This window comes from Bombina bombina, unplaced genomic scaffold (assembly GCF_027579735.1).
Source record: "Bombina bombina isolate aBomBom1 unplaced genomic scaffold, aBomBom1.pri scaffold_1007, whole genome shotgun sequence".
Classification (NCBI taxonomy): Eukaryota; Metazoa; Chordata; class Amphibia; order Anura; family Bombinatoridae; genus Bombina; species Bombina bombina.
This window is the reverse complement of record NW_026512136.1, coordinates 17,622-32,876: the sequence shown is the minus strand read 5'-3', so window position 1 is coordinate 32,876 and position 15,255 is coordinate 17,622.

The following is a 15,255-nucleotide window of genomic DNA, read 5'->3' as shown; positions in this document are numbered from 1 at the left end:
TGCTGATATTGAGTGGAATCCATGCGACCCTCAACTTTAACAAGACTCCCAGTATCGGCACTAGCCACACAGCCCCACAGCATGATAGAACAATCACCAAATTGTACTATGGGTAGCAAGTGTTTGTCTTGGAACGCTGTGTTCCTTTGCCACCATGCATAACGCCTCTTGTTATGACCAAATAACTAAATCTTTGTTTCATCAGTCCACAGCACCATCTTCCAAAATGAAGCTGGCTTTTCCAAATGTGCGTTTGCATACCTCAAGCGACTCTGTTTGTGGGGTGTGTGCAGAAAAGGCTTCTTCCGCATCACTCTCCTATACAGCTTCTCCTTGTGCATAGTGCGCTGAATTTGTTGAACGATGTATAGTGACACCATCTGCAGCAAGATGATGTTGGAGGTGGGCTGTTTTTGACCGTTCTGACCATCCTTTGCCTCTCCGATATTTTATTTGGCCTGCCACTTCTGGCCTTAACAAGAACTGTGCCTGTGGTCTTCCACACAGTGGACACTGACAGCTTAAATCTCTGTGAAAGGTTTTTTTGTAGCCTTCTCCTAAACCATAATGTTGAACAATCTTTGTTTTCAGGTCATTTGAGTGTTTATTTGAGGCCCCCATGTTGCCACTCAGAGGAGAGTCAAAGAGAACAACAACTTGCAATTGGTCACCTTAAATACCTTTTCTTCTGTTATGTGTGATCAGTCCACGGGTCATCATTACTTCTGGGATATAACTCCTCCCCAACAGGAAATGCAAGAGGATTCACCCAGCAGAGCTGCATATAGCTCCTCCCCTCTACGTCAGTCCCAGTCATTCTCTTGCACCCAACGATAGATAGGATGTGTGAGAGGACTATGGTGATTATACTTAGTTTTTATGACTTCAATCAAAAGTTTGTTATTTTAAAATAGCACCGGAGCGTGTTATTACTTCTCTGGCAGAGTTTGAGGAAGAATCTGTCAGAGTTTTTTACTATGATTTTAACCGGAGTAGTTAAGATCATATTGCTGTTCTCGGCCATCTGAGGGAGGTAAAGGCTTCAGATCAGGGGACAGCGGGCAGATGAATCTGCATTGAGGTATGTAGCAGTTTTTATTTTCTGAATGGAATTGATGAAAAAATCCTGCCATACCGTTAAAATGACATGTATGTATACACTTCAGTATTCTGGGGATGGTATTTCACCGGAACTACTCTGTTAAAGGTCACTAATCCTTTTTAATAACTATTTATCATGTTAAACGTTTTTGCTGGAATGTAGAATCGTTTACATTGCTGAGGTACTGTGTGAATAAATATTTGGGCATTATTTTCCACTTGGCAGTTTTTTTGCTTTAATTGTGACAGTTTCGTTTCTCTTCACTGCTGTGTGGGAGAGGGAGGGGCCGTTTTTGGCGCTCTTTGCTACGCATCAAAAAATACCAGTCAGTTACTTTTATATTTCCTGCATGATCCGGTTCATCTCTGATAGATCTCAGGGGTCCTCAAACTTCTTTGAAGGGAGGTAAATTCTCTCAGCAGAGCTGTGAGAATTCTTATAGTGACTGTGAATAAAAACGTTGCTTTGTATTTTTTATGTCAAATTTAATTATTGTTATTTTACTAATGGGAACAAACCTTTGCTAAAAGTTTTGTTGTTTTAAAGTTTGATGCTATAACTGTTTTTCAGTTCATTATTTCAACTGTCATTTAATCGTTAGTACCTCTTTGAGGCACAGTACGTTTTTTGCTAAAAAAGATTATAACCAAGTTGTAAGTTTTTTTGCTAGTGTGTTAAACATGTCTGACTCAGAGGAAGATATCTGTGTCATTTGTTCCAATGCCAAGGTGGAGCCCAATAGAAATTTATGTACTAACTGTATTGATGCTACTTTAAATAAAAGTCAATCTGTACAATGTGAACAAATTTCACCAAACAGCGAGGGGAGAGTTATGCCGACTAACTCGCCTCACGCGGCAGTACCTGCATCTCCCGCCCGGGAGGTGCGTGATATTTTGGCGCCTAGTACATCTGGGCGGCCATTACAGATAACATTACAAGATATGGCTACTGTTATGACTGAAGTTTTGTCTAAATTACCAGAACTAAGAGGCAAGCGTGATCACTCTGGGGTGAGAACAGAGTGCGCTGACAATGCTAGGGCCATGTCTGATACTGCGTCACAGCTCGCAGAGCATGAGGACGGAGAGCTTCATTCTGTGGGTGACGGTTCTGATCCAAACAGATTGGACTCAGATATTTCAAATTTTAAATTTAAATTGGAGAACCTCCGTGTATTACTAGGGGAGGTCTTAGCAGCTCTCAACGATTGTAACACCGTTGCAATACCAGAGAAACTGTGTAGGTTGGATAAATACTTTGCGGTACCGGCGAGTACTGACGTTTTTCCTATACCTAAGAGACTAACTGAAATTGTTACTAAGGAGTGGGATAGACCCGGTGTGCCGTTCTCACCCCCTCCAATATTTAGAAAGATGTTTCCAATAGACGCCACCACTCGGGACTTATGGCAAACGGTCCCCAAGGTGGAGGGAGCAGTTTCTACTTTAGCTAAGCGTACCACTATCCCGGTGGAGGATAGCTGTGCTTTCTCAGATCCAATGGATAAAAAATTAGAGGGTTACCTTAAGAAAATGTTTGTTCAACAAGGTTTTATATTACAACCCCTTGCATGTATCGCGCCGATTACGGCTGCGGCAGCATTTTGGATTGAGTCGCTTGAAGAGAACCTTAGTTCATCTACGCTAGACGACATTACGGACAGGCTTAGAGTCCTTAAACTAGCTAATTCCTTCATTTCGGAGGCCGTAGTACATTTAACCAAACTTACGGCTAAGAACTCAGGATTCGCCATACAGGCACGTAGGGCGCTGTGGCTAAAATCCTGGTCAGCTGATGTTACTTCTAAGTCCAAATTACTTAATATACCTTTCAAGGGGCAGTCTTTATTTGGGCCCGGTTTGAAAGAGATTATCGCTGACATTACAGGAGGTAAGGGCCACGCCCTACCTCAAGACAAAGCCAAAGCTAAGGCTAGACAGTCTAATTTTCGTCCCTTTCGGAACTTCAAAACAGGAGCAGCATCAACCTCCACTGCACCAAAACAGGAAGGAGCTGTTGCTCGTTACAGGCAAGGCTGGAAGCCTAACCAGTCCTGGAACAAGAGCAAGCAGGCCAGGAAACCTGCTGCTGCCCCAAAGACAGCATGAACCGAGAGCCCCCGATCCGGGACCGGATCTAGTGGGGGGCAGACTCTCTCTCTTCGCCCAGGCCTGGGCAAGAGATGTTCAGGATCCCTGGGCACTAGAGATCATATCTCAGGGATACCTTCTAGACTTCAAATTATCTCCCCCAAGAGGGAGATTTCATCTGTCAAGGTTGTCAACAAACCAGATAAAGAAAGAAGCGTTTCTACGCTGCGTACAAGATCTGTTAATAATGGGAGTGATCCATCCGGTTCCGCGGTCGGAACAAGGACAAGGGTTCTACTCAAACCTGTTTGTGGTTCCCAAAAAAGAGGGAACTTTCAGGCCAATCTTAGATTTAAAGATTCTAAACAAATTCCTAAGAGTTCCATCGTTCAAAATGGAAACTATTCGGACAATCTTACCCATGATCCAAGAGGGTCAGTACATGACCACAGTGGATTTAAAGGATGCTTACCTTCACATACCGATCCACAAAGATCATCACCGGTATCTAAGGTTTGCCTTCTTAGACAGGCACTACCAGTTTGTAGCTCTTCCATTCGGATTGGCTACGGCTCCAAGAATCTTCACAAAGGTTCTGGGTGCCCTTCTGGCGGTACTAAGACCGCGAGGGATTTCGGTAGCTCCATACCTAGACGACATTCTAATACAAGCTTCAAGCTTTCAAACTGCCAAGTCTCATACAGAGTTAGTTCTGGCATTTCTAAGGTCGCATGGATGGAAAGTGAACGAAAAGAAGAGTTCTCTTTTTCCTCTCACAAGAGTTCCATTCTTGGGGACTCTTATAGATTCTGTAGAAATGAAGATTTACCTGACAGAGGACAGGTTAACAAAGCTTCAAAATGCATGCCGTGTCCTTCATTCCATTCAACACCCGTCAGTAGCTCAATGCATGGAGGTGATCGGCTTAATGGTAGCGGCAATGGACATAGTACCTTTTGCACGCCTACACCTCAGACCTCTGCAATTATGCATGCTAAGTCAGTGGAATGGGGATTACTCAGATTTGTCCCCTACTCTGAATCTGAATCAAGAGACCAGAAATTCTCTTCTATGGTGGCTTCATCGGCCACACCTGTCCAGGGGGATGCCATTCAGCAGGCCAGACTGGACAATTGTAACAACAGACGCCAGCCTACTAGGTTGGGGCGCTGTCTGGAATTCTCTGAAGGCTCAGGGACAATGGAATCAGGAGGAGAGTCTCCTTCCAATAAACATTCTGGAATTGAGGGCAGTTCTCAATGCCCTTCTAGCTTGGCCCCAATTAACAACTCGGGGGTTCATCAGGTTTCAGTCGGACAACATCACGACTGTAGCTTACATCAACCATCAGGGAGGGACAAGAAGCTCCCTAGCAATGGTGGAAGTATCAAAGATAATTCGCTGGGCAGAGTCTCACTCTTGCCACCTGTCAGCAATCCACATCCCGGGAGTGGAGAACTGGGAGGCGGATTTCTTGAGTCGCCAGACTTTTCATCCGGGGGAGTGGGAACTTCATCCGGAGGTCTTTGCCCAAATACTTCGACGTTGGGGCAAACCAGAGATAGATCTCATGGCGTCTCGCCAGAACGCCAAACTTCCTCGCTACGGGTCCAGATCCAGGGATCCGGGAGCGGTTCTGATAGATGCTTTGACAGCACCTTGGAACTTCGGGATGGCTTATGTGTTTCCACCCTTTCCGCTGCTTCCTCGATTGATTGCCAAAATCAAGCAGGAGAGAGCATCAGTGATTCTAATAGCGCCTGCATGGCCACGCAGGACTTGGTATGCAGATCTAGTGGACATGTCATCCTGTCCGCCTTGGTCTCTACCTCTAAGACAGGACCTTCTGATACAGGGTCCATTCAAACATCAAAATCTAACTTCTCTGAAGCTGACTGCTTGGAAATTGAACGTTTGATTTTATCAAAACGTGGTTTTTCTGAGTCGGTTATTGATACCCTGATACAGGCTAGGAAGCCTGTTACCAGAAAGATTTACCATAAAATATGGCGTAAATACCTATACTGGTGCGAATCCAAACATTACTCCTGGAGTAAGGTTAGGATCTCTAGGATATTGTCTTTTCTACAAGAAGGGTTAGAAAAGGGTTTATCAGCTAGTTCATTAAAGGGACAGATTTCAGCTCTGTCCATCTTGTTACACAGGCGTCTGTCAGAAAATCCAGACGTCCAGGCTTTTTGTCAGGCTTTGGCTAGGATCAAGCCTGTGTTTAAAGCTGTTGCTCCGCCATGGAGTTTAAACTTAGTTCTTAACGTTTTACAGGGTGTTCCATTTGAACCCCTTCATTCCATTGATATAAAATTGTTATCTTGGAAAGTTCTGTTTTTAATGGCTATTTCCTCGGCTCGAAGAGTCTCTGAGTTATCAGCCTTACATTGTGATTCTCCTTATCTGATTTTTCACTCAGACAAGGTAGTTCTGCGTACTAAACCTGGGTTCTTACCTAAGGTGGTCACTAACAGGAATATCAATCAAGAGATTGTTGTTCCATCCTTGTGTCCAAATCCTTCTTCAAAGAAGGAACGTCTTCTACACAATCTGGATGTAGTTCGTGCCCTCAAGTTCTACTTGCAGGCAACTAAAGATTTTCGCCAAACTTCTTCCCTGTTTGTCGTTTATTCTGGACAGAGGAGAGGTCAAAAAGCTTCTGCTACCTCTCTCTCTTTTTGGCTTCGTAGCATAATACGTTTAGCCTATGAGACTGCTGGTCAGCAGCCTCCTGAAAGAATTACAGCTCACTCCACTAGAGCTGTGGCTTCCACTTGGGCCTTTAAGAATGAGGCCTCTGTTGAACAGATTTGCAAGGCTGCAACTTGGTCTTCGCTTCATACTTTTTCCAAATTTTACAAATTTGACACTTTTGCTTCTTCGGAGGCTATTTTTGGGAGAAAGGTTCTTCAGGCAGTGGTTCCTTCTATATAATGAGCCTGCCTATCCCTCCCGTCATCCGTGTACTTTTGCTTTGGTATTGGTATCCCAGAAGTAATGATGACCCGTGGACTGATCACACATAACAGAAGAAAACATAATTTATGCTTACCTGATAAATTCCTTTCTTCTGTTGTGTGATCAGTCCACGGCCCGCCCTGTTTTAAGGCAGGTAAATATCTTTTAAATTATACTCCAGTCACCACTTCACCCTTGGTTACTCCTTTCTCGTTGATTCTTGGTCGAATGACTGGGACTGACGTAGAGGGGAGGAGCTATATGCAGCTCTGCTGGGTGAATCCTCTTGCATTTCCTGTTGGGGAGGAGTTATATCCCAGAAGTAATGATGACCCGTGGACTGATCACACAACAGAAGAAAGGAATTTATCAGGTAAGCATAAATTATGTTTTCTCATGATTGGATGCAACTGTCTATGAAGTTCAAGACTTAATGGGCTCACCAAACCAATTGTGTTCCAATTAATCAGTGCTAGGTAGTTACAGGTAATCAAATCAACAAAATGACAAGGGTGCCCAAATGTATGCACCTGTCTAATTTCGTTTTGATGCATATTGCACATGTTCTGTTAATCATCTATTATCCTGCTTTCAGCGCCAGTATTTCCGCTTAAATTATTCTACTATCCTCCTCAGGGTTCTTAGAGAGAGACCCTTCTATACTTGGCATTAGGGTTGATATAAGCGCCAATTCTCACCTATCCTCCTTACACTGTTAATCAAAAAACCTTATTTCTCCAACATAGGTGTGTCCGGTCCACGGCGTCATCCTTACTTGTGGGATATTCTCTTCCCCAACAGGAAATGGCAAAGAGCCCAGCAAAGCTGGTCACATGATCCCTCCCAGGCTCCGCCTACCCCAGTCATTCTCTTTGCCGTTGTACAGGCAACATCTCCACGGAGATGGCTTAGAGTTTTTTAGTGTTTAACTGTAGTTTTTATTATTCAATCAAGAGTTTGTTATTTTGAAATAGTGCTGGTATGTACTATTTACTCAGAAACAGAAAAGAGATGAAGATTTCTGTTTGTATGAGGAAAATGATTTTAGCAACCGTCACTAAAATCCATGGCTGTTCCACACAGGACTGTTGAGAGCAATTAACTTCAGTTGGGGGAACAGTGAGCAGTCTCTTGCTGTCATTTTCCCTATGGGATCCGGTAAGCCATGTTTATTACGATCGTAAATAAGGGCTTCACAAGGGCTTATTAAGACTGTAGACTTTTTCTGGGCTAAATCGATCATATTTACACATATTTAGCCTTGAGGAATCATTTAATCTGGGTATTTTTTGTAAAATAATATCGGCAGGCACTGTTTTAGACACTTTATTCTATAGGGGCTTTCCCTAATCATAGTCAGAGCCTCATTTTCGCGCCGGTATGGCGCACTTGTTTTTGAGAACAGCATGGCATGCAGCTGCATGTGTGTGGAGCTCTGATACATAGAAAAGTCTTTCTGAAGGCATCATTTGGTATCGTATTCCCCTTTGGGCTTGGTTGGGTCTCAGCAAAGCAGATTCCAGGGACTGTAAAGGGGTTAAATATAAAAACGGCTCCGGTTCCGTTATTTTAAGGGTTAAAGCTTCCAAATTTGGTGTGCAATACTTTTAAGGCTTTAAGACACTGTGGTGAAAATTTGGTGAATTTTGAACAATTCCTTCATGTTTTTTCGCAATTGCAGTAATAAAGTGTGTTCAGTTTAAAATTTAAAGTGACAGTAACGGTTTTATTTTAAAACGTTTTTTGTACTTGGTTATCAAGTGTATGCCTGTTTTACATGTCTGAACTACCAGATAGACTGTGTTCTGAATGTGGGGAAGCCAGAATTCCCATTCATTTAAATAAATGTGATTTATGTGACAATGACAATGATGCCCAAGATGATTCCTCAAGTGAGGGGAGTAAGCATGGTACTGCATCATTCCCTCCTTCGTCTACACGAGTCTTGCCCACTCAGGAGGCCCCTAGTACATCTAGCGCGCCAATACTCCTTACTATGCAACAATTAACGGCTGTAATGGATAATTCTGTCAAAAACATTCTAGCCAAAATGAACACTTATCAGCGTAAGCGCGACTGCTCTGGTTTAGATACTGAAGAGCATGACGACGCTGATAATATTTCTGAAGGGCCCATAACCCAGTCTGATGGGGCCAGGGAGGTTTTGTCTGAGGGAGAAATTACTGATTCAGGGAACATTTCTCAACATGCTGAATCTGATGTGATTACATTTAAATTTAAGTTGGAACATCTCCGCATTTTGCTTAAGGAGGTATTATCCACTCTGGATGATTGTGACAAGTTGGTCATCCCAGAGAAACTATGTAAAATGGACAAGTTCCTAGAGGTGCCGGGGCTCCCAGAAGCTTTTCCTATACCCAAGCGGGTGGCGGACATTGTTAATAAAGAATGGGAAAGGCCCGGTATTCCTTTCGTCCCTCCCCCCATATTTAAAATATTGTTTCCTATGGTCGACCCCAGAAAGGACTTATGGCAGACAGTCCCCAAGGTCGAGGGAGCGGTTTCCACTGTAAACAAACGCACCACTATACCCATAGGGGATAGTTGTGCTTTCAAAGATCCTATGGATAAAAAATTAGAAGGTTTGCTTAAAAAGATGTTTGTTCAGCAGGGTTACCTTCTACAACCAATTTCATGCATTGTCCCTGTCGCTACAGCCGCATGTTTCTGGTTCGATGAGCTAATAAAGGCGGTCGATAGTGATTCTCCTCCTTATGAGGAGATTATGGACAGAATCAATGCTCTCAAATTGGCTAATTCTTTCACCCTAGACGCCACTTTGCAATTGGCGAGGTTAGCGGCTAAGAATTCTGGGTTTGCTATTGTGGCGCGCAGAGCGCTTTGGTTAAAATCTTGGTCGGCTGCTGCATCTTCCAAGAACAAGCTACTTAACATTCCTTTCAAGGGGAAAACGCTGTTTGGCCCTGACTTGAAAGAGATTATCTCTGATATCACTGGGGGTAAGGGCCACGCCTTTCCTCAGGATCGGCCTTTCAAGGCAAAAATAAACCTAATTTTCGTCCCTTTCGTAGAAACGGACCAGCCCAAAGTGCTACGTCCTCTAAGCAAGAGGGTAATACTTCTCAAGCCAAGCCAGCTTGGAGACCAATGCATGGCTGGAACAAGGGAAAGCAGGCCAAGAAACCTGCCACTGCTACCAAGACAGCATGAAATGTTGGCCCCCGATCCGGGATCGGATCTGGTGGGGGGCAGACTCTCTCTCTTCGCTCAGGCTTGGGCAAGAGATGTTCTGGATCCTTGGGCGCTAGAAATAGTCTCCCAAGGTTATCTTCTGGAATTCAAGGGACTTCCCCCGAGGGGGAGATTCCACAGGTCTCAGTTGTCTTCAAAAAGAGGGAACGTTCAGACCAATCTTAGATCTCAAGATCTTAAACAAGTTTCTCAAGGTTCCATCGTTCAAGATGGAAACCATTCGAACTATTCTTCCTTCCATCCAGGAAGGTCAATTCATGACCACGGTGGATTTAAAGGATGCGTATCTACATATTCCTATCCACAAGGAACATCATCGGTTCCTAAGGTTCGCATTCCTGGACAAGCATTACCAGTTCGTGGCGCTTCCTTTCGGATTAGCCACTGCTCCAAGGATTTTCACAAAGGTACTAGGGTCCCTTCTAGCTGTGCTAAGACCAAGGGGCATTGCTGTAGTACCTTACTTGGACGACATTCTGATTCAAGCGTCGTCCCTTCCTCAAGCAAAGGCTCACACGGACATTGTCCTGGCCTTTCTCAGATGAACGCGGAAAAGAGTTCTCTATCTCCGTCAACAAGGGTTCCCTTCTTGGGAACAATAATAGACTCCTTAGAAATGAGGATTTTTCTGACAGAGGCCAGAAATACAAAACTTCTAGACTCTTGTCGGATACTTCATTCTGTTCCTCTTCCTTCCATAGCTCAGTGCATGGAAGTAATCGGGTTGATGGTAGCGGCAATGGACATAGTTCCTTTTGCGCGCATTCATCTAAGACCATTTCAACTGTGCATGCTCAGTCAGTGGAATGGGGACTATACAGACTTGTCTCCGAAGATACAAGTAAATCAGAGGACCAGAGACTCACTCCGTTGGTGGCTGTCCCTGGACAACCTTAGTCACAAGGGATGACATTCCGCAGACCAGAGTGGGTCATTGTCACGACCGACGCCAGTCTGATGGGCTGGGGCGCGGTCTGGGGATCCCTGAAAGCTCAGGGTCTTTGGTCTTGGGAAGAATCTCTTCTACCGATAAATACTCTGGAACTGAGAGTGATATTCAATGCTCTCAAGGCTTGGCCTCAGCTAGCGAGGGCCAAGTTCATACGGTTTCAATCAGACAACATGACAACTGTTGCGTACATCAACCATCAGGGGGGAACAAGGAGTTCCCTAGCGATGGAAGAAGTGACCAGAATCATTCTATGGGCGGAGTCTCACTCCTGCCACCTGTCTGCTATCCACATCCCAGGAGTGGAATATTGGGAAGCGGATTTTCTGAGTCGTCAGACATTGCATCCGGGGGAGTGGGAACTCCATCCGGAAATCTTTGCCCAAGTCACTCAGCTGTGGGGCATTCCAGACATGGATCTGATGGCCTCTCGTCAGAACTTCAAAGTTCCTTGCTACGGGTCCAGATCCAGGGATCCCAAGGCGGCTCTAGTGGATGCACTAGTAGCACCTTGGACCTTCAAACTAGCTTATGTGTTCCCGCCGTTTCCTCTCATCCCCAGGCTGGTAGCCAGGATCAATCAGGAGAGGGCGTCGGTGATCTTGATAGCTCCTGCGTGGCCACGCAGGACTTGGTATGCAGATCTGGTGAATATGTCATCGGCTCCACCTTGGAAGCTACCTTTGAGACGAGACCTGCTTGTTCAGGGTCCGTTCGAACATCCGAATCTGGTTTCACTCCAGCTGACTGCTTGGAGATTGAACGCTTGATCTTATCGAAGCGAGGATTCTCAGATTCTGTTATCGATACTCTTGTCCAGGCCAGAAAGCCTGTAACTAGAAAGATTTACCACAAAATTTGGAAAAAATATATCTGTTGGTGTGAATCTAAAGGATTCCCTTGGGACAAGGTTAAGATTCCTAAGATTCTATCCTTCCTTCAAGAAGGATTGGAAAAAGGATTATCTGCAAGTTCCCTGAAGGGACAGATTTCTGCCTTGTCTGTGTTACTTCACAAAAAGCTGGCAGCTGTGCCAGATGTTCAAGCCTTTGTTCAGGCTCTGGTTAGAATTAAGCCTGTTTACAAACCTTTGACTCCTCCTTGGAGTCTCAATTTAGTTCTTTCAGTTCTTCAGGGGGTTCAGTTTGAACCCTTACATTCCGTTGATATTAAGTTATTATCTTGGAAAGTTTTGTTTTTAATTGCAATTTCTTCTGCTAGAAGAGTTTCAGAATTATCTGCTCTGCAGTGTTCTCCTCCTTATCTGGTGTTCCATGCAGATAAGGTGGTTTTACGTACTAAACCTGGTTTTCTTTCAAAAGTTGTTTCTAACAAAAACATTAACCAGGAGCTTATCGTACCTTCTCTGTGTCCGAAACCAGTTTCAAAGAAGGAACGTTTGTTGCACAATTTGGATGTTGTTCGCGCTCTAAAATTCTATTTAGATGCTACAAAGGATTTTAGACAAACATCTTCCTTGTTTGTTGTTTATTCCGGTAAAAGGAGAGGTCAAAAAGCAACTTCTACCTCTCTCTCTCTTTTGGATTAAAAGCATCATCAGATTGGCTTACGAGACTGCCGGACGGCAGCCTCCCGAAAGAATCACAGCTCATTCCACTAGGGCTGTGGCTTCCACATGGGCCTTCAAGAACGAGGCTTCTGATGATCAGATATGTGGGGCAGCGACTTGGTCTTCACTGCACACTTTTACCAAATTTTACAAGTTTGATACTTTTGCTTCTTCTGAGGCTATTTTTGGGAGAAAGGTTTTGCAAGCCGTGGTGCCTTCCATTTAGGTGACCTGATTTGCTCCCTCCCTTCATCCGTGTCCTAAAGCTTTGGTATTGGTTCCCACAAGTAAGGATGACGCCGTGGACCGGACACACCTATGTTGGAGAAAACAGAATTTATGTTTACCTGATAAATTACTTTCTCCAACGGTGTGTCCGGTCCACGGCCCGCCCTGGTTTTTTTATCAGGTCTGATAATTTATTTTCTTTAACTACAGTCACCACGGTACCATATGGTTTCTCCTATGCAAATATTCCTCCTTAACGTCGGTCGAATGACTGGGGTAGGCGGAGCCTGGGAGGGATCATGTGACCAGCTTTGCTGGGCTCTTTGCCATTTCCTGTTGGGGAAGAGAATATCCCACAAGTAAGGATGACGCCGTGGACCGGACACACCGTTGGAGAAAGTAATTTATCAGGTAAACATAAATTCTGTTTTCTCTTGCAAGGTGTATCCAGTGAAATACAAAAGGAACAAGAGCGCACAGCCCAATCTAAGAGTAAAAGTCTTTACTAAAAGATAAAAGCGCATAAACAATAATAAACGTACAGGATAAAAACTATTAGATGCAGTGTGTGATTATATCACCGTAATGAGACTCCCCCACAGTTAAGGTGTATGCAGAGCTGCCGGAAACACTGGGATTTTTAGTCAGTCCGCTGTTCCTCAAGCCAAATACATTAAATCCATTCGTGTTGCAGCCGGTCAGCTGTTCTGAAAGTCTTAACGGGGGTGAGTACAGATGCCTCAACGCGTTTCCTCTGGTCTCCACCAGACTTTTTCAAGAGGTTAGTTTACATCACAGCCTAATGGTGTATCCAGTCCACGGATTCATCCTTACTTGTGGGATATTCTCATTGCCTACAGGAAGTGGCAAAGAGACCACACAGCAAAGCTGTCCATACAGCTCCCCCTCTGGCTCTGCCCCCCCAGTCATTCTCTTTGCCGCTCTAACAAGTAGCATCTCCACGGGAGGATAAAGTGAATGTGGTGTTAGATTTGTAGTTTTTATATCTTCAATCTAAGAAGGAACGGCTTTTACACAATCTTGATGTGGTTCGTGCTTTGAAATTCTATTTACAAGCAACTAAGGATTTCAGACAAACATCTTTGTTTGTTGTCTATTCTGGTAAGAGGAGAGGTCAAAAAGCGACGGCTACCTCTTTCCTTCTGGTTGAAAAGCATCATCCGATTGGCTTATGAGACTGCTGGGCAGCAGCCTCCTGAACGAATTACAGCTCATTCCACCAGAGCTGTGGCTTCCACTTGGGCCTTCAAGAATGAGGCTTCTGTTGAACAGATTTGTAAGGCAGCGACTTGGTCTTCACTGCATACTTTTGCCAAATTTTACAAATTCGATACTTTTGCTTCTTCGGAGGCTATTTTTGGGAGAAAGGTTTTGCAAGCGGTGGTGCCTTCCGTTTAGGTTACCTGTCTTGTTCCCTCCCTTCATCCGTGTCCTAAAGCTTTGGTATTGGTATCCCACAAGTAAGGATGAATCCTTGGACTGGATACACCTTGCAAGAGAAAACAGAATTTATGCTTACCTGATAAATTACTTTCTCTTGCGGTGTATCCAGTCCACGGCCCGCCCTGGCAATTAAGTCAGGTTAAAATTTCTTCTTTAAACTACAGTCACCACTGCACCCTATGGTTTCTCCTTTTTCTCCTAACCGTCGGTCGAATGACTGGAGGGCGGAGCCAGAGGGGAGTTGTATGGACAGCTTTGCCACTTCCTGTAGGGAATGAGAATATCCCACAAGTAAGGATTAATCCGTGGACTGGATACACCGCAAGAGAAAGTAATTTATCAGGTAAGCATGAATTCTGTTTTCACTACTGAAATATTACTATGTCCTTCAGTTACTTGATGGATCAAAATGAAATTGCTGATCCAAACGCCCAATTATTTATAAATGAAAATCATGGAAGTTGTCAGGGGTGCCTAAACCTTTGCATACAACTGTATATTTCTTTCATGTAATTGGCAAGAGTCCATGAGCTAGTGACGTATGGGATATACAATCCTACTAGGAGGGGCAAAGTTTCCCAAGCCTCAAAATGCCTATACATACACCCCTCACCACACCCACAATTCAGTTTTTCAAACTTTGCCTCCTATGGAGGTCGTGAAGTAAGTTTGTGCTTGATTTTCTACGTTGATATGCGCTTCTCAGCATTTTTAAGCCCGATTCCTCTGAGTACAGTGAATGTCAGAGGGATGTGAAGGGAGTATCACCTATTGAATTCTATGGTTTTCCTCGCGTGAAATCTTTTTTTTTTGTAGGTTCTCCGTTATTGGTCTTAGAGATTCATCTCCTACCTCCCTTTTTTAGATCGACAATATACTTATATTCCATTACCTCTACTGATAGCCAAATCCGTACTGAAACAGTTATCTGCTATATGTGGATGGGTGTCTTTCGGTAAGTATGTTTTCTGTACTTAGACACTCAATGGTTTGGCACTTTATGAATTAATATAAAGTTCTAAATATATGTATTGTACTTATATTAGGAAAATATTTTTTTTTTTACCTGGGGTATAGTCTTTTTTTTTCAAATTGACTGCTTTTTCTTTAAATTTTGGCTAATTTGGCTCGCGAGGTCGCAAAATGCTGATGTTTATTGCGTCATTCTTGCCGCGAGAATATTTTTGGTGCAGAGATACGTCCGGTGACGCAATTTCTTCATTTCCGGCGTCTTAGTTGACGCCGAGCTTCTTGCACAAGGTTGCGTCTACGACGCAAGTGTCTTTTCCGGATTTTGTTAGCGCCAAAAACAATTCAATTTGCGTTGTGAGTCATTCTTGGTGCCAAATTTCATTATTTTAAACCCCATTCCTATATGCCTTTTGCCTTTTTCTATGTCAGAGGGCTATGCTGTTTGCATTTGTTTCCCATTCCTGAAACTGCCATATAAGGAAATTGATCATTTTGCTTTATATGTTGTTTTTTTTCTCTTACATTCGCAAGATGTCTCAATCTGATCCTGTCTCAGAAACCACTGTTGGAACACTGCTGCCTGAAGCAGTTCTACCAAAGCTAAGTGCATCCGTTGTAAATTTGTGGAGATTATATCTCCAGCTGTGGTATGTAATAGTTGTCATGATAAGCTTTT